The following is a 23627-nucleotide window of genomic DNA, read 5'->3' as shown; positions in this document are numbered from 1 at the left end:
ATATATAAATATAGATCGACTTAGAACCGCCGTTGACTCGTCCTATGTGCTTAATACAATAAAAAAGCTCGCTTGCCGTAAAAAGTATTTGTGTTTGTTGGTGTATGAAGCCTGCAATTTGTATGGAAACTTATAATATTATATTTTTACTAAGTAGATACGATACTTACCTTAAGGTAGGTACTATGTTCGGTTTCCGCAGCGAAATCCCATACAAAACCAAAAATGCGAAAAACTACCGAAATATTTTTTCGTTTGTGGTACTTTGTTTTTTTTCGAGTTGAAAAACTGACATAAAGCGCATAGTCCCTAATTAGGTCGTGTTAAATCCTTCCATATGTTGAGATTAGTTAGTTTGAAAACATGGCGCCATTTGTAATGTGAATTAAGAAATAATTTATTTATTCAAATGATTTGTGTTAAATTATAATGCAAAAGTGGTTCGCGTTGTTATTTAAAATTGTTATACGATCGATTGACTAAATAAAAATAACATGGAGTGGTATTTTCGTAATAAACTAGCAACCACCATCAAGCCGCCAACTACTACATGATTGAATAGAAATAATGTATATAACATGAAATTTATAGAAAAGTGTTAACAAAATAAAGTTCTATTTAGTGAATTTCATTTTACGATCGTTTCTTTTTACTGGGTATAGGGATAATAAACACAAATGCTGGCCGTGCATCGTAATTATAAAGGAGGCAGTGCGATTGATGTTGCAGTACTATGGTAGCTACGAATGGAATCACAAGAATAAATTGCTATGTTCCAAAAATAAAATGCAAAAATTAATTATGCATATATCTTGCATTTTATCGATTCAAAACACTGGTTGCATTTTATAACGTGACTGAAATAGTTATAAAATTATACATTGGGAGAGTATAACAAGAAACATTCTTCAGTAAACCAGCCACTTTGCATCTCAATGTATTAATTTCAGTCAACGAAGTGTTCCTGGTATAGAACACTAACATCCCTTTGTGACGAATTATCTTGCGAAATATAAGTCGGGAACAGTGACTTTTGCTTAGGAACTACCCTTCAACGTGAGTTATAGGCTTATTTTGATTGAACAAAAAGTTTCACTTTGACTATACCCTGCCAACATTTTTTGAATTTGGGGGCGCTTTTGAGAATCCCCAGTACGTCGAAAACAATCATATACGATATCAAAAACTCGTCGGAAAAGCGCCGTCACTATTGAGAAGTTGTACCACGCCAAGTTACTACAAAAAGGTTTCTCATGAGTGCAATTATTAGGTGCCTTTATAGATCAATTTAGAACGACGCCAATAAGAGACCCTCCAAACAATCAGAAAAAGCACATTTTAAGATAGTTGTAAAAGAATCATTGTGGTCGAGTAAAACACGTTTGTTTAGATATTTATTAATTTGATTAATCATTTACAAATTCTTAAAAATATAACATTTATACCACTATCACATCACATTTAACATAATTTTTTGCATTAATGATGATGTAGAGTTACAAGTAGCGAGTTACATGTTGCAGCGTCTATCAGCCAGTGTTTTTATTCGATGGAGGCAGCGTGTCTGTAAAATATGTGAAGAACAATCACTTTATTCCATTTGGAAAATCAAAAATTGTTCACCAATATACCTTTCACAATTTTAAGCGTAAAATCTATGTTTTCAGAACTTTATTTTCGTTTTTATTTAAATAAAATATAACAAGCTGGTTGCGCTTGGCGTTTCACAAAAAATAAAATGGCTTTTGTAAAAGTAGTGATGGCAAAATACATGTATGAAGTACATTTTGTACTTTATGATATGCTGCCCCCCATCACAGTAGGATGGTTGTAGTGACATTTACGAGTCTGTGGTAGCGATGAAGATGAAATGAAACTTTGAAATGCTGGCAGGGTAGCTATTGTATGGTGTACGTGTTTTAACTGGTCACCCTATGATGTTGTTCCCCCCGAGGTAACAACATTGGCAAATGAAATGGCGTTATTATCCTTTGTGGGAACCGTGGTGGTGACCACTGGATTTGAAATTGCTAGTGAGGCGGCAACAGCATGGGCATAAGTACACTCTTGTCCGCTGGTATTGCAATGCGATTGTGTATATATTGTGGACACCGACGAATTAAGTTTGTTGATGAATGAGTCCATTGCTGCGCATGATGTAAAATTTAGCATAAAGGCCGGTATGCACCTCTAGCGAAATTTTCGGTAGCAAAAATTTATTTAAGTCTACAACAAAAAAACAGGGCTGTGTACACAAATTTTAAACCAGCTAATCGTTTTTAAAAATTGTTAATATATGTTCCAAATATTCCTCAAATAAATTGTTTATTATTTACAGACCTTTTAAAACTTTTACGCACACAATAATTGTAATAAATTAAATGTTTGCTGCCAAAATATGCTTTTAACAACCCTGTTATTTTCATTAGAGGTGCGTACCAGCTTGCGAAATTGAACGCTACCGAAAATTTCGTTAGCATAAATAGCAATGCATTTCTTATGGGAATGAAATTTTTCGGTAGAGGTGCATACCGGCCTTAAAACCGGAATTATATGTTTGTTAGATGGGCGTTACAAATTGACGGTATCCATTTGGAAAAGCTGAAGAAGACGACAATGTACCGCATGTCTTTAAAGCTGTTGCCGAATGTGGTAAGACACCAGGAGTAGAGCGGCTGGCGTTTTATTCTTAACAATTATTAGTGTCCAGTGCTGTGTGAGGTTTGGTTGCAAAACAATTTAAAAACTGGTAGAAAAAACTTTTCAAAACAATTATTATGAATGCGTGTGTGTAAACAATCTAATCAGCTGCTGCGTATACATATGTAATAATTTTATGACGTTTGGCGATGTTGTCAATTAAATAAACGCGAAATATTTCAAAAATGGCTGTTTTCTTCCTTCGAAATCAATTGTCAACACTCTCATTTTTCAACGCGAAAGAATGATTTAGGGACTTTTTTTCGTGCCAATAAACATAGTACCTACCTTTAGCCAAATTCTAGTTTACACTTGGTATTGCGAACATTTTTATTCAATTTATTGCGGACTATTAAAAAGTAAATTTAGTGACACTGTTCCTCGTTTTGCAAATTTTGTAGCGTCATACCATCTAAATTGTCAATGGGGCTGTTTTTTTTTCTGTTTTGGTGCGAAAAAAGTTCCACTCAATCATTGTTTCGCGTTGAAAAATGATAGTGTTGACAATATATTGTTACGTTTTTATATTTAGGCGTTTTTTATTACCCGACAATTAAAACACTGTTCGTTTCAAATAACGTTAATCTACAATTTATTTACTATAACTTCACTTTACAATTCGTTCACAGTGATGTTATTCGTTTGACGCTTTAATTAAGACTGATGCGCTTTACAGACTATCAGTTATTCCGGACGACAGTGCTCGTGTCGAACATATCCCATATATTGTGCACATATAAGTTAAGCCCGAAGGCATAATCGATACTGCTGCATGTTCATGGGATCGATAACACATTTACCGATTATTTAGTCATCGCCGACAAGTCGTATCGATCCGACACACTGTAAGATTCTTTACAAACACCGACATTCCGTCCGGAATAACTGATAGTCTGTAAAGCGCATGACTCGTTAGCAGCATGCGAGCGCTTTTATATATGACGGTCTGGCAATACGAGAACATTCTGGCAGCACTACAATATTCTGGCAACGCCAGAACATTCTTTGACAACACTAGAAGGATCTACGACCATTAAGTTATTCATCTGGTGGCTGCCAAACACATACACACTCACATAGATATATGCTCGCATTACTACAACAACAATGACAATAGACAATGAGATGAAATGAGATGAAATGAAATGAGAATGCAAAATAACAAAGAAAAGGGATTGTTATTCTATGAGAGAGTAAGAACTAACATTTCGATATGAAAATAAGCAAACAAAAGAACATAAAAGAAATTAAGGAAAGTACTAGAAAATGAATAGATGATTCCAACAAGTGATAGCGAATTTTTATCGTTACAATTTGAAATTTTAAATTAACGGAAACTAATTTAAATAAACTTAAATCGATAATTATCAAATTCGTAACACTGCCTCCCGCTTAAGCCTGTTCGTACCGAACAGGCACAGAACCTGTTCCGTAAGGAGCCAATCGTTCCAGATGTACAACTTTCATCTTTGATCTAGGGCTGTCGTCCTTCTGAATCCGGTATACAACATCATTGATCTTCTTGATGACTTTGTATGGGCCTTCCCACTGTGTTTGCAGTTTAGGACACAATCCTTTCTTTCGTTGCGGGTTAAATAGCAGAACCAATTCTCCTTCTTGGAAGCCCTCAGTATTTACAGCACGATCGTAGCTCGCCTTCATTCTGTTGCTGACCATTTTTATTTTGTTGCGCACTGATTCGTGAACTTCACCGAAAGTGTTTGGGATGTCGTTTCTGTTTTCTTCCATGGCGAGCTCATTAGGTTTAGCGCCGAATATCAGATCTCCAGGCAACTTCAACTCAGTTCCGAATAGAACATTGGCCGGTGTTCGAGAGGTGGAATCGTGAATGGCAGATCTATAGGACAGCAAAAACTTTGGTATATGCTCGTCCCAGTCCCTCTGGCCGTTGTCCACCACTTTTCGAAGATGTTCCTCCAGAGTGCGATTAAACCTTTCTACCATGCCATCGGATTGTGGATGTAATGGTGTAGTCCTCGTTTTCTTGATACCAAGGGATTCACACATCTCTTTGAATATGGCCGATTCAAAATTTCTTCCCTGGTCTGAGTGAATCTCGGACGGCACACCGTAGCGACATATCCAGTTTTTGTTGACCACATCCACAATCGTGTTTCCCTCTTGGTTTGGAATTGCATACACCTCCGGCCATTTGCTGAAGTAATCCATGACCACAAGGACATAACGGTTTCCAGAATCACTTACTGGGAAAGGGCCTGCCACGTCCATTGCTATTCTTTCAAACGGGGCTCCTGGTTCAGCTTTCGAGCAGTGCTTGCATTCTATACTGCAAGGTCGACGTGACAAAGCGTCAGCGTTACCGTGTTTTCCACCTTTTCTATGCTCGATACTGAAATCATAGCTTTGGAGCCTCTCGATCCAACGTGCCAGTTGAACTTCCGGATTCTTGAATTGGAGCAACCATCGTAGAGCTGAGTGATCAGTCCTGAGCAAGAAGTGTTATCCATACAAATATTTATGATAATGTTTTACACTCTATATGATGGCTAACAGCTCTCGTCGCGTTACACAGTAGTTCTTTTCGGGCTTGGACAACGTTCTGCTGAAATATCCGATGACCTTCTCCTTGCCGTCTATCTGTTGAGATAGGACACCTCCAATACCATACGCGCTAGCATCTGTATCCAAAACAAATTTTTCGCCCGGAATGGGATACGCTAGAAAAGGAGCTGGACATAAAAGTTCTTTTAAATGTTGGATTGAATCCTCCTGTTCCTCGCTCCACTGGAACTTCTGACCTTTTTGCGTCAATTTATGGAGACTAGCAGCGATGCTGGCGAAGTTTGGGACGAATCGTCGGTAATATGTTCATAACCCAAGGAAACTTCTTAATTCGTGGAGATTTCGGGGTCGTGGCCAATCTCTGACAGCGTGGATTTTGTCTTCATCGGTGGATATGCCCTCTGCATATCCACCGATGGAAAAGGGAGCATTTCTTTGCGTTAAGGCGTAGACCAGCGGCTGACAATTGCTGGATAACATCTTTCAAGTTCTTAAGGTGCTCATCAAATGTTTTGCCCATCACTATGATGTCATCCAAGTATATCAAGCACGATTTCCAGTGCAACCCCTTCAGTACCCGCTCCATCAATCTTTCGAAGGTAGCCGGAGCGTTGCAGAGCCCGAACGGCATTACATTGAATTGCCAGAGACCGCCATTAACGCCAAAAGCCGTCTTTTCCTTGTCTTTCTCGGCGATCTCTACTTGCCAATATCCACTCTGCAAATCATGCGTAGAAAACCATGTTGTTCCGGCTAGTGTGTCCAACGTGTCATCAATGCGTGGAAGCGGATAACTGTCCTTTTTGGTGACATCATTCAGTTTTCCGTAGTCTACGCAGAATCGGGTACTTCCATCTTTCTTTTTGACCAGCACCTGGGGAACACCAAGGACTTGATGATGGCTCGATCACACCACTCTCCGCCATTTCCTTAATAAGCTTTTGAACTTCGTCTCTTTTTGCCAGGGGAACACTTCGTGGTGCCTGTTTTATGGGCCTTTCTTCTGCGGTTTTAATTTCATGTTTCACTACAGATGTTCTTCCTTGATTTCCCTTTTCAGAAGCAAAAACAGAGGCGTTTTTCCACAACAATTGCTTGGCTTTATTTCTCTCTGACGGCGATAGATGACGTGTCCAAGCGTCGACATACCCTTCTAGATGTTTTCTCACTGCTCCATGTGTCTTTGATGAGTTGCCTTCCAAATTGACTATTGCCTCGGCTGGTGTACATTTACCAATGTCAGAAAATTTTACAATTTGCTCGTGATTGTCAGACAAGTTCAAGACACGAACTGGTATTAGTCTCTCTTCGTTCGTTTTTACCAGGGCATTTGCTATCAAGATGTTATTTCTTTTGTTTTCTGCTGGTTCAACAACCCACAATAGGCCGACTTCACAATCTCCATTCATAGAAACCCATATAATTGCTTCGGCATTCGGTGGTATAGACTCTGACTGGCTCGTTGTCAAACGTCTGACAGGTGTATTCTCGTCGTATCCCACGTTTACCGTTATTTCGGCATCGCACCATGTCATTACACGACGCTTCATATCCAAATTGAGACCAAAAGCAATCATGAAATCCGCTCCAATTATAACTTCGTCTACTATATCGGCCACAATGAAATCATAAGTAACGGATTTGTTAGCAATAGTTAATTTTACGGCGAGATTTACATATACGGTTGCGGGTTCCCCTGTAGCCGTGCGTAGCTTGACTCCAATCAGTGGTGTAACTTTTCCTTTTACTAAATCAAATCTAATAATAGACTTTGATGCACCAGTATCCAACGTCAAAGTACGCTTGTCGCTATTAATAACACCCGCAATAGTTAAATTGTTATTTTTCTGTTGAACTATTGCTATGGAGATGGTGGGGCCATCGTCTGTGGGAGCCAGCTCTTGCCCCGCTGAACTAGCTCGATTTAGTTTAAAGGTGACTCACTTGACTGTGGGGTCACCTTCTTATGGCTATTGTTTAATGGAGATGGTGATGTGGATCTTGACCGTTTGCGTCGTGCTTTGCATTCTCGAGCTAGATGTCCCGGCTTATCACAGTTATAGCATTTGATCCGGGATTTATTTGCCTCTTGCTTCATTTCTTGCATTGCCTGCTTCATGGCCTCTTTCATCGACTCAATAACGGACTTTGATTCATCACACTCTGTCTCTACTTTACGTACCTTGTGAATTTGAAGCCGAGCTAGCAATCTCGCAGTCTCCTGTGCAAGTGCGAATGTTACTGTTTCAGCGAATGTAGCCTTTTGTGACGCGTATGTTGCACATTTTATATCTGGGTCTCGAATTCCATTGACGAAGGTTTCAATCTTGATGCGGTCCACAAGAGGATGACTCTCACCTGGGTATGTCAAAAGCACTAGCCGCTCAACTTCTGTTGCGAAATCTTGTAGGGTTTCATTCGATTTCTGGATTCTTCCTCTCAATTCCATTCTGAAGATGTCCTGCTTGTGCTCTCCACCATACTTGCGTTGAAGTGCCGCTATTACTTCATTATAGTTATTTCTAGAAGAAGCGGGAATGCTTTGTATCACATCAGCAGCATTGCCCTTTAATGCCAATAGAAGTTCAATTGCTTTATCATCGTCATTCCACAAATTTCTACAAGCAACCATTTCGAATTGGAATTTGAAGACATCAAATGACGTTGAGCCATCGAAAACAGTAGTTTTGATTTTTGAGCCCTCGATGACGCGCACTGGACCACCTTTAATTTCCAGCTCTGACATTTTTTTCTCGATGTGCAGAAACTTCTCATCATGAACCATAATTTTCTCATCCACGGAAAGAACTTTCTTATCCAATTCCACAATTTGATTTTCTATATGGTCCACACGTTTCTCCATGCCTTCAGAAATTTGTTGTAATTTTTCGTTGAGAATTCTAGAATTTTCGTCGAATTTTTCTTCCAATTTTCTAGAACTTGCTTCCATTTGTAGGGCATTTTCTTTAAGCAATTTTCTAGAATTTTCTTCCATTTTTCTAGAATTTGCTTCAATTTGTAGGGCATTTTCTTTCAGCAATTTTCTAGAATTTTCTTCCATTTTTCTAGAATTTTCTTCCATTTTTCTAGAATTCTCATCCATGATTTTTTTAGAGTTTTCTTCCATCATTTTGCTCAAAACATTGAGCATTGATGTGTAATCCACAACACTCGAAGCCACAGATGGAGTTTCTACACTGCTTGTATTGACGAGTATTGATTCATCAATGTCTTCCTTATAATCAAACTCATGCGTCGCAATGTCCATATTACGCCGTTCAAACTCTTCCAGTAGACGCTTTTGAAGCTGGGCCTTATTGCCTGTTGTCGGCAGCTCCAGTTTGCTCAATTCCTTTTTTAAGTCTTCCACACGAAGCTCATTAAACTTCATTGTAGATTTTTTTTTGTTATTTCACTTCCGATACCAATTGTTACGTTTTTATATTTAGGCGTTTTTAATTACCCGACAATTAAAACATTGTTCGTTTCAAATAACGTTAATCTACAATTTATTTACTATGACTTCACTTTACAATTCGTTCACACTGATGTTATTCGTTTGACGCTTAAAGGCCGGTACTCTGTTCGGTTTTCGCGTTGAAACTCCATACAAAACCAAAAAATGCGAAAAATTTGTTAAATTTTTTCCATTTGTGATACTTTGTTTTTTCGTGTTGAAAAACTGACGTTTATAGCACGGCGCCATTTGAAATGTGAATTAAGAAATAATTTATTTATTAAAAACTATTTGTGCGGGTTTATAAATCAAACACGGACCATATTTTTGTTCCGAAACTATACAAAGGATCAAAGGAATAGCAGATCAATTGCCCAAGGAAAAAGTAAGTAAGTATATATTTTTTATTTGAGACTTATTCATTTCGATTACATTGTTGATGTGGACTTATCGATAAGTTATAGTAAACTTAGAACTATATTTGTCTTGTTCTAATACACGGTTTTTAATGTAATACAGCAACTTGCTTCATAGTAAATATATCGATTGTGCGTATATTGCACATTGGATGAATGAAAATAAGGCTTGCTCTAGACCTTTACTGTTGCTTGCAGAGCATGAATGTCTGCGTTTATAATAAATAATCTACAACTACAAAACACTTAAAACGAGATAACAATTTGTGTGTTAGCTACGAACGCTAATACAGTAACATTTATAGAAAAGGTAAGTAATTATACATTAATATCACATATTAAATCGAATATGCATAAGCATAATGTAGGTACGTTTGTGTTAAAGGTAAGTAAGTGAATTTTGGCGATTCATGTTTTTGTTTTTGTTTTTTTTTTATAGATCTAATGATCTAAATAAAATATATATGAGCATGTTTCTTTCTATGACTAGTTTATAGTAAAAAGAAATTAACATAATTATTAACTATCCTCTATGCGTTCCAGGTGTTGTTTGCTGGAAAAACTGCGGCAAAGTGTGATTGGCTGATTCATTGTCCAGGTTTTCATTGATGATGGCAACGGATGATAAATATTTAGAATCAGACCAGTTAGAGTATTCTTCAATGTTATAAATTGTGCTCAACAGTTCATTTTCGTGAGTAGCAAGCCTCTCAATAAATGTTCGCTGGAGGTTGAATGCGTATCTGCATAGAGGTTGAATTCCAGATATTTCTTAAATATGGGAATTCGAGAATTTTTTTTCGCGGCTTTGATAATGCTTTTTGACACATTTTCTCAAGACTTTCCGTTCGAGGATCTCCAATTCATTAGCCACTGTCGGGGAGATAGTGAACCAGATTGGAAATCCGTATATCAAGATTGGTCTTATGGCTACTTTATAAAGTAGGAGTTTTGTTTTTTGAGGTAAGTATTTGTTTCCCAGAATGTAGGAGAATGATCCTAGTACACGCTTTGTCTTTTTCAGTGTTGCTCGTGCATGTGTGTTAAACTTTAGCAAGTTGTCGAATGTGACTCCCAGATATTTTATTTCGGTCTCGAAGGGAATTTCGATGCCATTTAGCGTGAGTTTGAGTGTTTTGCTTTCCGGGACTACAAACCTGGGACATTTACCAGATGCATTTCTTATGCATATCGCTTCAGATTTTGATGCATTAATTGTTATACCCCATTTTTCGTAGTATTCATTGATGAGTTTGAGATGGTCAAATGCTTTATCCAATTCATCCGCCGGAGAGGAGCTGTGGGCATAAATCAAACAATCATCAGCATAAAGAATCGCCTGTGATTCAGCATGAGTGTGCGGAAAATCATTCAGGAAGATGTTGAAAAGATATGGAGCCAGTACGCTTCCTTGAGGTACCCCGCTGTTTGCCTCGCCTAGACTGGAGGATGTACCTTGAATATTTACAAAGAATTTCCGGTTCGTGAGATAGCTGGTAAGAATTTTCACAATGAATGGATCAGTATCCAGTCCAGCAAGTTTATACAAAATTCCCATGTGACATACTGTGTCGAACGCTTTCTGAATGTCAAGTGCAATGGCAACAGTACATTTTTTGCTATTGAGGTTTGAAATGATATCATTATGGAATTTTAAAAGTGCATGCTGGGTGGAATGGTTTTTTCTGAAGCCAAATTGGAAATTTGATATTGGATCAATTATGTAATCATTTGTAATTTTCTCTTTTAGTACATGTTCAAAAAGTTTTCCAATATTAGATAAGAGAGAGATTGGCCGGAAGTCTGCTGGTTCAGCGCTATCAGATTTTTTCTTGATCGGCAATATTTTTGCAATTTTCCACACTGAGGGAAAATATCCATTATTTATACAGTGATTAAATATAAATGTAAGTATTTTTAATGTCGTACTGGGGAATTTTTTAATAATAAAGTTTGAGATTTCATCAATACCAGTCGACTTTTTATTATTTATGCGTTGTATTATATTCCCGATCTGCTCCATATTTGTAAAATGTAAGCTATCAGAATTTTGAGATGCATTTAGGTTATTATCAAATGAGTAAATATGCGGAGTTGTAGCCCTGAGATAAGCAGGTACTTTTGTGTAAAAATCCGAGATTGGATTAGGGGGGGTTGTGCTCCGGAAGACAGTAGTGTAATATTGCTGGAAATGATTTGCTATTTCATTGTGATTTGTGGAAATATTGTCATTGATATTGATATGACTGCAAAATGGGGATTTTATTTTCCCCGTTATTTGGTAAATTTCCTTGAATGCGGACGGACCAGGTTTGATGTTTTGTAGTTTTTGTTTAAATTTTTCAGCTTGCTCAATGTTAACTGATTCCTTAATTATTATTTTTAATAGCTGGATTTGTTTCGAGAGAATGGTATACTCACTACTCAATCTGTTTCCGGTACGGTGAAATATGTTTTTCAGTTGTTTTTGCCAGTTATGTTTAATTTTGAAAAGTTTTTTCGTTCTTTCCGACAGCGGGAATTTATTATTGGTGATTTGAATTTGTTGAGAGTGTGAATTATGTATTCTTTTGTAACTTTCATTGAATTCTTCAATTAAGTTATCGATTTCAGTATTGTTCAGATTGTTGTTGTGTTGAGGCATTAATTGAATAGAGGAAAGATCCATATCTCTGCGAAAATTGTTCCAGTTTGTGTTTTTATAAGAGGTGATGGTAATTGGAGCTCTCAATAAAAGACCAGAATGTTCAAATGATAGGGTAAGTTTAAGTGGAAAATGATCTGAGAATGATGATAAAGTTGAAATTGAATAATTTGTTCCATTTCCACTGATCAGATGAGAACTAACTAAAAAATGATCAAGATAGGATGGACCATTCGGGTATGATGGCGAAGAATCACATAACCTGGCGACATCCAATGTATGATTTTCCAGCCAATTGAACAGAATTTTACCATTTGAATTCTCGACTACATCGCCCCAAGCCGGATTTCTTGAATTAAGATCACCGCCAAGTATAAATACATCAAAGTTCTGACAAAGATTCAGTAATTTTTCCAAGTCAGATTCTAACGACTGAACTGGGTGGTTGCAAGGAATATACACAGACCCAAGCAAATATCTTTTCCTTATATTATTACAGGACGATTCAACTTTTATGAAGGAGGCTTTGAAACCAACATCATTTAAATAAACTCTCTCATAATGAAATGTATTTTTTACAACAACAGCAACACCTAATGGTGAGTTATCGTATACTAAATTATATCCATTTATTTGTGGTCTTCTATTTCTTTTCAGATGGCATTCCTGGATGAAGCCAATGTCAATATTGTTGTGCAGTAGGGTATTCTTAAGGTCAATCTGTCTACTGGTATCAACCAGAGATCTTATATTAAAAGTTAAAAAATGTATGGATCTATGGTCCATATTTAGTTTTAATTTTGTTAAGAATACGAATAAATTCAGTTTTGGCTTCCGCTTTATTCATTTTTGAGTATTCAGAAATGAATATGTTTACCTCCTGCTCAATTGTTAGTTCTTCTGGTTCAAGGAAAAGTGAACTCAGTCTCATAAATTGCTCTATAATAGAGGGTTTTTGTGTTGTCTGACTCTGCACAGGATGTGACTTGAAAAGACTTGCAAAACTTTGCTCGGGAATGATATTTGATACACCAATTGCTTTTTGTACATTGCTTCTTGCAATGGAACGTTCTTCTATTGCTTTGGCAATCCTTTGTTTTCTGGCTGCTGCATATTTTTTGTAAGTGGGGCAGCCTCGCCAGTTTGCGGGGTGTCCCGACTCTTTGCAATTATTGCAAAATGGTTCTTTATTATCTTCTCTCTTTCGTTGACATTCACCAGGGTTATGATCTTGATTACATTTCACGCATCTGTACCCCGAATTGCAATTTTTTGAGGTGTGACCCCATCTCTGACATCGGCGACACTGTATGTCTTCCCCTTTTTTTTTTGGTTTCTCCCATTCAATTATTTGACTTTGTAGTGCGTTTATTTTAGAAACGTCACTCAATGTTTTACCTGGAAATAGTGATACAAGAAAAAGTCCGGTATCAATATTATTCTTTATGGAATTTGGGGTAGTGAATTTGACTACGCTTGCCACAGTGTCGGGAACAATAGTATTCAGTTCAGATACAATTTCTCCAGTGTCAGTATCTGGAGTGAGGCCTCTAATTATTAGAGATATTTGTTTCAGTTCTTTCGGTGTGAAAGAATATGAATGTATGTTTTTCTCCCTTAGGATTGCCATCATTGATGCATGAACAATCACATCTGAAAAGTAAAGCTTGCTTTTATTTTTGTTGATATTTTTAATTTTGAAAGAAAATGTCGGTATTGTGTTACGAAGAGTGTCAACAAGAGTTTTTATGTTAACATTATAAATGATAATGGGTGGACACCATTTTGGTTTTTGTATTTTTGTGTTGTTGTTAATGTTGTTTTTGGTGGGGGCTTGTGCACTTGTACTGGGACTTCCAATATTGACATCTGCTAACACTCCTAGAATGCCAAACCTGTTCTGGTCAGTGGGTTTGTAGTTTTTTAATTTTTCTGACAGGTCGATATCTGGCGATGTTATTGCTTTTTCAAGCCTTTGTCTTTTGCGATCATTCGATTGTAAGCTGATTTGATCGTTGTTATTGTTACCGGCAATGATAGCCTGTTGATGATGATTTGTTGGTGGTATTTCTACCTCAGCTACATCAAACTCCATGTCTTGTGGGATACGGCCAGGCATATTCTTTGCAATATTTGCAGTAGAATTGCCTGGGTCAGCAATATTATCAAATATTTATAAATAAAATAAAAAAATATTTTCCGCGATAAAGTTATACGTCTGCTTGTTCTCAGTGTTGCCAACTTTTTCCTCTGCCCAAGGAAAAACAAAATGTTATTTTGTAAAAACAAGCAACAACCACCAACTTAATCCAATATCGCTCCCTGTAAAATAGCGCTCCAAGCTACCTAAAAAAACGCCGCTTTCTATGTGCGAAATAATGGTTTCCATAAAAAATTTTCGCAAGAATGAACATAGTACCGGCCTTTAATTAAGACTGACTCGTTAGCAGCATGCGAGCGCTTTTATATATGACGGTCTGGCAATACGAGAACATTCTGGCAGCACTACAATATTCTGGCAACGCCAGAACATTCTTTGACAACGCTAGAAGGATCTACGACCATTAAGTTATTCATCAGGTGGCTGCCAAACACATACACACTCACATAGATATATGCTCGCATTACTACAACAACAATGACAATAGACAATGAGATGAAATGAGAAAGCAAAATAACAAAGAAAAGGGGTTGTTATTCTATGAGAGAGTAAGAACTAACATTTCGATATGAAAATAAGCAAACAAAAGAACATAAAAGAAATTAAGGAAAGTACTAGAAAATGAATAGATGATTCCAACAAGTGATAGCGAATTTTTATCGTTACAATTTGAAATTTTAAATTAACGGAAACTAATTTAAATAAACTTAAATCTATAATTATCAAATTCGTAACAATATTTTGAGGGGAAAAACAGCCATTTTGGGACTTTTTTGCGTTTATTTCGTCGAAATGTATTGACAACATCGCAGACTGTCACGAAAAGATTACATATATACGCAACTATTTTGTTAACATTTGTGTTTAAATTTCATTTTATATATGTACATTATTTATATTCTACCATATAGTAGGGAGCGGCTAGATATTGTTGCTAGTTTATTATGGAAATACAACTCCATGTTATACTTTGTTTTATCAATCATCAGATTACATTTTTAAATAATAATCAGATCCACTTTTGTGTTATAAATTCACAAAAATCAGTTTAATAAATAAATTATTTCTTATTCACATTGCAATTGGCGCCATGTTATGAAACTACTGAAAACTGACGTTTATATCATGGCGCCATTTGCAATGTGAATTAAGAAATAATTTATTTATTAAAAATATTTGTGTGGGTTTATAACACAAACACGGATTATATTTTTGTTCCGAAACTATACAAAGGATCAAAGGAGATCAATTGCCCAAGGAAAATAAAATGTTAATTTTGTAATAACACACAGCAACCACCAACTTAATTCAATATCGCTTCCTGTAAAATAGCGCTCCAAGTTACCTAAATAAATACCGCTTTCTATGTGCGAAATAATTGTTGCTATAAAAATTTTTCGCAAGAATGAACATAGTACCGGCCTTTAGCCGTGAAGGACTAAAAGAAAACATAGTACTCGTTTATCCAGGACAGCTCCAAAAATATACAACACTGTCATCAGCTGTTTAAAAACAATCACAGAAAAGAAGTGAAATCTTGCATTTTTAATGTATGAAATGCACCAATTAGTAATAAATATTTACTGCTGCGATTATTTATGAATCTATCAGTTTGAAATTAATTTTTGTCGATAAATTAGTCACAATAAATTGCTATTGTGAAGCGAAGAAGCGTCACTTTATCAAAATATAATCTGGCAACATCGGTGCGACTTGCACTGATGAGATGTTCTGGATAGAACACCAGTGCAACGATGTTCTGTGGGAGCATGCCCGCCTTGCAAACACAAGGTCGTGGGTTCGATTCCTGCTTCGTCCGAACACCAAAAAGTTTTTCAGCGGTGGATTATCCAACCTCAGTAATGCTGGTGACATTTCTGAGGGTTTCAAAGCTTCTCTCAGTGGTTTCACTGCAATGTGGAACGCCGTTCGTACTCGGCTAAAAAAAGGAGGTCCTTGTCATTGAGCTTAACATGGAATCGGGCAGCACTCAGTTATAAGAGAGAAGTTCACCAATGTGGTATCACAATGGACTGAATAGTCTCAGTGAGCCTGATACATCGGGCTGCCACCTAACCTAACCTAACGATGTTTTGTATAGCCCATACAAATGTTGCATCGAGTGCTAAAAGAAAACAGCCCTAATGTTGATATTACTATTTACTTTTTGCAACAACTAACTTATGCGCTTTACAGACTATCAGTTATTCCGTACGACAGTGTTCGTGTCAAACATATCCCATATATTGTGCACATTATAAGTAAAGTCCGAAGGCATAATCAATACTGCTGCATGCTTATGGGATCGATAACACATTTACCGATTATTTAGTCATCGCCGACAAGTCGTATCGATCCGACACACTGTAAGATTCTTTACAAACACCGACATTCCGTCCGGAATAACTGATAGTCTGTTATGCGCTTTACAGACTATCAGTTATGCTATGTTCCCACCGACTCGTTTTCCTCATTCGTTTTTCCAAAACATTTCACCGTTCACACCGGGTTGAGATATGTTAGGCTATGTTCCCACCGACCGTTTTCCTCATTCGTTTTTCCAAAACATTTCACCGGGTTGAGATGTTTTAGTTTGACAGTTACAGGCCGGTACTCTGTTCGGTTTTCGCGTTGAAACTCCATACAAAACCAAAAACTAGCGAAATGTTTTCCATTTGTGATACTTTGTTTTTTTCGAGTTGAAAAACTGACGTAAATCGATCAGTCAGTATTTTCATAACATGGCGCCATTTGCAATGTGTATTAAGAAATAATTTATTTATTAAACTGATTTTTGTGAATTTAGAATGCAAAAGTGGATCGGTTTATTATTTAAAAATGTAATCTGATCGATTGATAAAACAAAGTATAACATGAAGTTGTATTTCCGTAATAAACTAGCGACCAACATCTAGCCGCTCGCTACTATATTGTAGAACATAAATAATGTATAAAACATGAAATTTAAACATAAATATTAACAAAATAAAAGCTTTATTTGGTGAATTATATTTTACAATCGTTTCATTTGTAATGGGCATCGGGATAATAAACACAAAACAAAATGTTTACAAAAGGAGCACAGCAACTGATGTTGCAAAACAAGCATTAGCACTTCAACCAACATGTTTAGTAGCGGGGTAGCAATGAATGGAATCACAAGAATTAATTACTATGTTCCAAAAAATAAAATGCAGCATTGTAAAATTAGATTTTTTAAATCCAAAGTTATTTGTAAAATAACTTCTGCTTCTTCTTTTTCAATTTAATTATTATGTATGCGTGTGTGTGTGTGTAAGTCGAGCCACTAGTTGCCTATGTATATGTAATCATTTCGTGACATTTTGCTATGTTGTCAATACATTTCGATGAAATAAACGCGAAAAAGTTCAAAAATGGCTATTTTTTTCCTTCAAAATATATTGTCAACACTATCATTTTTCAACGCGAAACAATGATTGAGTGGAACTTCTTTCGCACCAACAAACAGAGTACCGGCCCTAAGGTAGGTACTATGTTTATTGGCACGAAAAAAGTCCCTAAATCATTCTTTCGCGTTGAAAAATGAGAGTGTTGACAATAGATTTCGAAGGAAGAAAGCAGCCATTTTGGAAATATTTCGCTTTTATTTCTCCGAAATTTAATTGACAACATCGCCAAACGTCATAAAATTATTACATATGTATACGCAGCAGCTGATTAGATTGTTTACACACACGCATTCATAATAATTGTTTTGAAAAGTTTTTTTTTCTACCAGTTTTTAAATTGTTTTGCAACCAAACCTCACACAGCACTGGACACTAATAATTGTTAAGAATAAAACGCCAGCCGCTCTACTCTTGGTGTCTTACCACATTCGGCAACAGCTTTAACGTCATGTGGTACATTGTCGTCTTCTTCAGCTCTTCCAAATGGATACCGTCAATTTGTAACGCCCATCTAACAAACATATAATTCCGGTGTTAAGGCCGGTACTATGTTCATTCTTGCGAAAAATTTTTATGGAAACCATTATTTTGCACATAGAAAGCGGCGTTTTTTTAGGTAGCTTGGAGCGCTATTTTACAGGGAGCGATATTGGATTAAGTTGGTGGTGTTGCTTGTTTTTACAAAATAACATTTTATTTTTCCTTGGGCAATTGATCTGCTATTCCTTTGATCCTTTGTATAGTTTCGGAACAAAAATATGGTCCGTGTTTGATTTATAAACCCGCACAAATAGTTTTTAATAAATAAATTATTTCTTAATTCACATTGCAAATGGCGCCGTGCTATAAACGTCAGTTTTTCAACACGAAAAAACAAAGTATCACAAATGGAAAAAATTTCGCAAATTTTTCGCATTTTTTGGTTTTGTATGGAGTTTCAACGCGAAAACCGAACAGAGTACCGGCCTTTATGCTAACTTTTACATCATGCGCAGCATTGGACTCATTCATCAACAAACTTAATTCGTTGGTGTCCACAATATCTACACAATCGCATTGCAATACCAGCGGACAAGAGTGTACTTAAGCCCATGCTGTTGCCGCCTCACTAGCAATTTCAAATCCAGTGGACACCACCAAGGTTCCCACAAAGGATAATAACGCCATTTCATTTGCCAATGTTGTTACCTCGGGGGGAACAACATCATGGGGTGACCAGTTAAAACACGTACACCATACAATAGCTATAGTCAAAGTGAAACTTTTTGTTCAATAAACATAAGCCTATAACTCACGTTCAAGGGTAGTTCCCCTGCCAACATTTTTTGAATTTGGGGGCGCTTCTGAGAATCCCCACTACGTCGAAAACAGTCGTATACGATATCCAAAACTCCTCGGAAAAGCGCCGTCACTATTGAGAAGTTGTACCACGCCAAGTTACTACAAAAAAGGATCGCATGAGTGCAATTATTAGGTGCCCTTCTGGATACATTTAGAAGGACGCCAATACGAGCCCCTTCAAACAATCAGACATAGTGCATTTTAAGATAGTTGTAAAAGAATCATTGTGGTCAAGTAAAACACGATTGTTTAGATGTTTATTAATTTTATTAAACATTTATAAATTCTCATAAATATAACATTTATATGACTATCACATCACATTTAACATATTTTTATGCATTAATAAAAGATTGATGTTGAGTTACAAGTTGCAAGTTACATGTTGTAGCGTCTATCAGCCAGTGCTTTTATTCCCAATGGAGGCAGCGGTCTGGAAAAATATTTGAAAAACTATCACTTTATTCCATTTGGAAAATCAAAAATTGTTCACTAATATACCTTTCACAATTTTAAGCGAAATAACTATGTTTTCAGCACTTCATTATAGTTTTTATTTAAATAAATTATAAGAAGCTAGTTGTGCTTGGTGTTTCACAAAATATAAAATGGCTCTTGTAACCATAGTGATGGCAAAATACTTTCATGCGAATAGTGATGTCAAAATACTATCACAGTTGGCGATTGTTGCAGTGTCACTTACGAGTCTGTGGTAGCGATGAGGATGAAATGGAACTTTTAAATGCTGGCAGGGTCCTAAGCAAAAGTCACTGTTCCCGACTTATATTTCGCAAGATAATTCGCCACAAAGGGATGTTAGTGTTCTATACCAGGATCTCTTCGTTGACTGAAATTAATACATTGAGATGCAAAGTGGCTGGTTTACTGAAGAATGTTTCTTGTTATACTCTCCCAATGTATAATTTTATAACTATTTCAGTCACGTTATAAAATTCAACCAGTGTTTTGAATCGATAAAATGCAAGATATATGCATAATTAATTTTTGCATTTTATTTTTGGAACATAGCAATTTATTCTTGTGATTCCATTCGTAGCTACCATAGTACTGCAACATCAATCGCACTGCCTTCTTTATAATTACGATGCACGGCCAGCATTTGTGTTTATTATCCCTATACCCAGTAAAAAGAAACGATTGTAAAATGAAATTCACTAAATAGAACTTTATTTTGTTAACACTTTTCTATAAATTTCATGTTATGTACATTATTTCTATTCTATCATGTAGTAGGGAGCCGCTAGATGGGACCACATTTGTATTGTAATTTCACACAAATCATTTGAATAAATAAATTATTACTTAATTCACATTGCAAATGGCGCCATGTTTTGAAACTAACTAATCTCAACATATGGAAGGATTAAACACGATCTAATTAGGGACTGTGCGCTTTACGTCAGTTTTTCTACTCGAAACAAAAACAAAGTACCTCAAATGAAAAAATATTTCGGTAGTTTTTCGCATTTTTGGTTTTGTATGGGATTTCGCTGCGGAAACCGAACATAGTACCTACCTTTACCATGGAAACTATAAATTCACATTTACTCGAAATTCACATATATACAACCTATGTCCAAATAATTACCGCGAGCGCGGTAATTATTTGGACTCGTCGGAAAAGCGCCGTCACTATTGAGAAGTTGTACCACGCCAAGTTACTACAAAAATGTTTCGCATGAGTGCAATTATTAGGTGCCTTTATAGATCAATTTAGAACGACGCCAATAAGGGACCCTCCAAACAATCAGAAAAAGTGCATTTTAAGATAGTTGTAAAAGAATCATTGTGGTCGAGTAAAACACGTTTGTTTAGATATTTATTAATTTGATTAAACATTTACAAATTCTTAAAAATATAACATTTATACCACTATCACATTACATTTAACATAATTTTTGGCATTAATGATGATGTTGAGTTACAAGTAGCGAGTTACATGTTGCTGCGTCTATCAACCTGTGTTTTTATTCCATGGAGGCAGCGTGTCTGTAAAATATCTGAAAAACAATCACTTTATTCCATTTGGAAAATCACCAAATTGTTCACCATATACCTTTCACAATTTTAAGCGTATAATCTATTTTTTCAGAACTTTATTTTCGTTTTTATTTAATTAAAATATAACAAGCTGGTTGCGCTTGGCGTTTCACAAAAAAATTGGCTTTTTTAACAGTAGGGATGGCAAATTACTTGCATGTACTTTTTGATGTACCTTTTCATGATGGTTGAAGTGACATTTACGAGTCTGTGGTAACGATGAGGTTGAAATGGAACTTTGAAATGCTGGCAGGGTAGTAGATTCCAATAATTGAGACCAATTTGTTTTGACAGGTCTGCCTCGCATTAGTTCTGCAGGAGACTTTCCTTCTTCTTTGGGCATAAAACGATAAGTTGATAAGTATTTGAATACTGCTTGTTTGGATGATATGTTGTCATTCATGTTTTTACGAACAGCTGTTTTGAAACTTCTTACAAATCTTTCAGCTAACCCATTGGAGGCTGGATGAAACGGTGCTGTTGTAATATGTTGTGTTCCAAGAGTTGCACAAAACTTTTTGAATTCAGCCGACGAAAACTGAGGACCGTTGTCACTTACGATGCTGTCTGGAATTCCCTCAATTGAAAAGATTGATGATAATGCTGATATGGTGTCCTTTGCTGTTGTACTTGACATCGATAAAACGTATGGAAATTGTGAAGGTTAGGTTAGGTTAGGTTAAAGTGGCAGCCCGATTAAGATTCAGGCTCACTTAGACTATTCAGTCCATTGTGATACCACATTAACTAAAAGTACCTATTACATATGGGCACTTCTAGTTTTAACCGCTGAACCTTCTTGATTATTTTTCTTTGTTGAACCAACCAGATTGTTCCAAAAACATTAGCAGACTGCTTAAGTTAACGTTTTCCAGATCCGCCAGTAATCTGAAGCTATATGCTCCTAAAAGTTGCTTGCGCTTTACACAAAATGCAGGACACTCACACAAGAGGTGTTTAATTGATTCTTTTTCCTCCGCATCATGACAGCTCATACAATAGTCATTATACTTCGCGCCAATAGTTTTTGCAAAATCGCCTATCAGGCAGCGACCCGTTATAGCAGATATCAGGAGTGATATCTGACGTCTCGAGAACATTAGCATATCTAGTGTGCAGTTTAAGTTGAAATGGGGCCATATTTGCTTGGTGTCGTTACAACCCTTGCAATTCTCCCATCGAACATTTGCCATCCTAACAGCCTTCTCACGCAGCATGAGCTTGCAGGTAGCTAGGGGCATACCAACAAATTCCAGTTCCCCTGGAATATGTAAGGTAGTCCCTAGCCTTGCCAACTCATCCGCTTCGCAGTTCCCCGGTATGTTCCTATGGCCAGGCACCCATATTAGGTGAATATTGTACTGCTCAGCCATCTCATTGAGAGATTTGCGGCAGTCGATGGCCGTTTTCGAGTTGAGGAACACAGAGTCCAAGGATTTTATTGCAGGTTGACTGTCTGAGTATATATTAATGCCAATATTTGTTGGAACATTACTTCTCAGCCAATTCGCCACCTCTCTTATTGCTAATATTTCAGCCTGAAAAACACTACAGTGATTAGGTAATCTTTTCGCTATTCGAATTTCCAGACCTTTAGAATATACTCCGAACCCCACTTGTCCATTCAATTTGGAGCCATCAGTATAGAAATCTATATATCTTTTATTCCCCGGGGTCTGTGTACACCACGCCTCACTGTTGGGAATTAGAGTTTCAAACTTTTTGTCGAAAAGTGGTTTTGCCAGGGTATAATCCACTACGTTAGGCACATCTGGCATTATTTTGAGGACCGAACTATGACCGTACATTTTTTCCGACCACAGCGATAGCTCGCGCAACCGCACAGCCGTTGTTGCAGCTGACTGTTTGGCCAAAATGTCTAAAGGCAATAGATGTAGCATGACATTAAGGGAGTCTGTTCCTGTCTTAATAAATGCGCCTGAGATACATAAGCTCGCCATACGCTGAACTTTATCTAAACAAGTCGGTTTCTGAAGTGCCGGCCACCAGACTACAACACCATATAGCATTATAGGTCTAACTACTGCAGTGTATAGCCAATGCACAATTTTTGGTTTTAGTCCCCACTTTTTCCCTATTGCCTTTTTGCACGAGTACAAAGCTACCGTGGCTTTTCTCGCCCTCTCTTCAATATTAAGCCTAAAATTCAGCTTCCTGTCCAAAATAACGCCAAGGTATTTTGCACACTCACCAAAGGGAATTTCAGTACCCCCTAAGGAAATGGGCCTAACCGTGGGAGTTTTACGATCTTTGCAGTACATGACTAGTTCTGTCTTTGCTGGATTTACACCAAGACCATTATCTTTCGCCCATTTCTCAGTCATCCGGAGAGCTCTCTGTATAATATCTCTGATTGTGGATGGGAATTTTCCCCTGACTGCTAGCGCCACATCATCTGCGTATGCCACCACTTTTATCCTTTCTTTTTCTAGGGAAACCAGAAGGTTGTTTATAGCAACATTCCAAAGAAGAGGTGATAGAACTCCTCCTTGGGGAGTGCCTCTGTTCACATACCTTTGTATGTTTGCTTGCCCTAGTGTGGCTGAAATACGTCTTTTTATTAGAAGTTCGTCTAACAGCCTAAGTATACCTGGATCAACATTCAGAGTTGTCAGTCCATTTAATATCGAGCTCGGATGGACATTATTGAACGCCCCTTCGATGTCTAGAAACGCCACGATTGTGTATTCTTTGCAAGATAGTGAGCTTTCAATAAAGCTGACTAGTTCATGCAATGCGGTCTCAGTAGACCTGCCCTTCGAGTATGCATGCTGTCGTTTCGAGAGCAAACTTGAATCCACGCTAGTTCTAAGATACATGTCTATCATCCTCTCCAGGGTCTTAAGTAGGA

At 37.0% G+C, this 23627-nt stretch overlaps 4 long non-coding RNA genes across 5 annotated transcripts; 2 read left to right on the top strand and 2 right to left on the bottom strand.

Annotated features, from left to right (window-relative positions):
* Window positions 1-1344: 1344 nt before the first annotated feature.
* LOC142223196 (uncharacterized) lies at window positions 1345-2177 on the bottom strand. Its single transcript, XR_012718619.1, has 2 exons — window positions 1632-2177; window positions 1345-1564 (listed from the first exon to the last, which is right to left on the bottom strand). It is a non-coding gene; the product is annotated as an uncharacterized LOC142223196 (long non-coding RNA).
* Window positions 2178-9145: 6968 nt separating this feature from the next.
* On the top strand, window positions 9146-11075 carry LOC142225712 (uncharacterized). Of its 2 annotated transcripts, XR_012719376.1 has the most exons (5): window positions 9146-9427; window positions 9661-10080; window positions 10142-10238; window positions 10356-10613; window positions 10868-11075. It is a non-coding gene; the product is annotated as an uncharacterized LOC142225712 (long non-coding RNA). The 2 variants fall into 2 exon arrangements; XR_012719375.1 differs by lacking the exon at window positions 10868-11075 and having other exon boundaries at window positions 10142-10383.
* Window positions 11076-17896: 6821 nt separating this feature from the next.
* Window positions 17897-19907, top strand: LOC142223194 (uncharacterized). Its single transcript, XR_012718618.1, has 2 exons — window positions 17897-19125; window positions 19212-19907. It is a non-coding gene; the product is annotated as an uncharacterized LOC142223194 (long non-coding RNA).
* Window positions 19908-20521: 614 nt separating this feature from the next.
* LOC142223193 (uncharacterized) lies at window positions 20522-20956 on the bottom strand. The gene is made up of 2 exons (XR_012718617.1): window positions 20772-20956; window positions 20522-20715 (listed from the first exon to the last, which is right to left on the bottom strand). It is a non-coding gene; the product is annotated as an uncharacterized LOC142223193 (long non-coding RNA).
* Window positions 20957-23627: the final 2671 nt, after the last annotated feature.

This window comes from Haematobia irritans, chromosome 2, assembly GCF_050003625.1.
Source record: "Haematobia irritans isolate KBUSLIRL chromosome 2, ASM5000362v1, whole genome shotgun sequence".
In the NCBI taxonomy this organism is placed as follows: domain Eukaryota; kingdom Metazoa; phylum Arthropoda; class Insecta; order Diptera; family Muscidae; genus Haematobia; species Haematobia irritans.
Note: the sequence above shows the minus strand (reverse complement) of the source record. Positions and strands in the feature narration are given on the sequence as shown.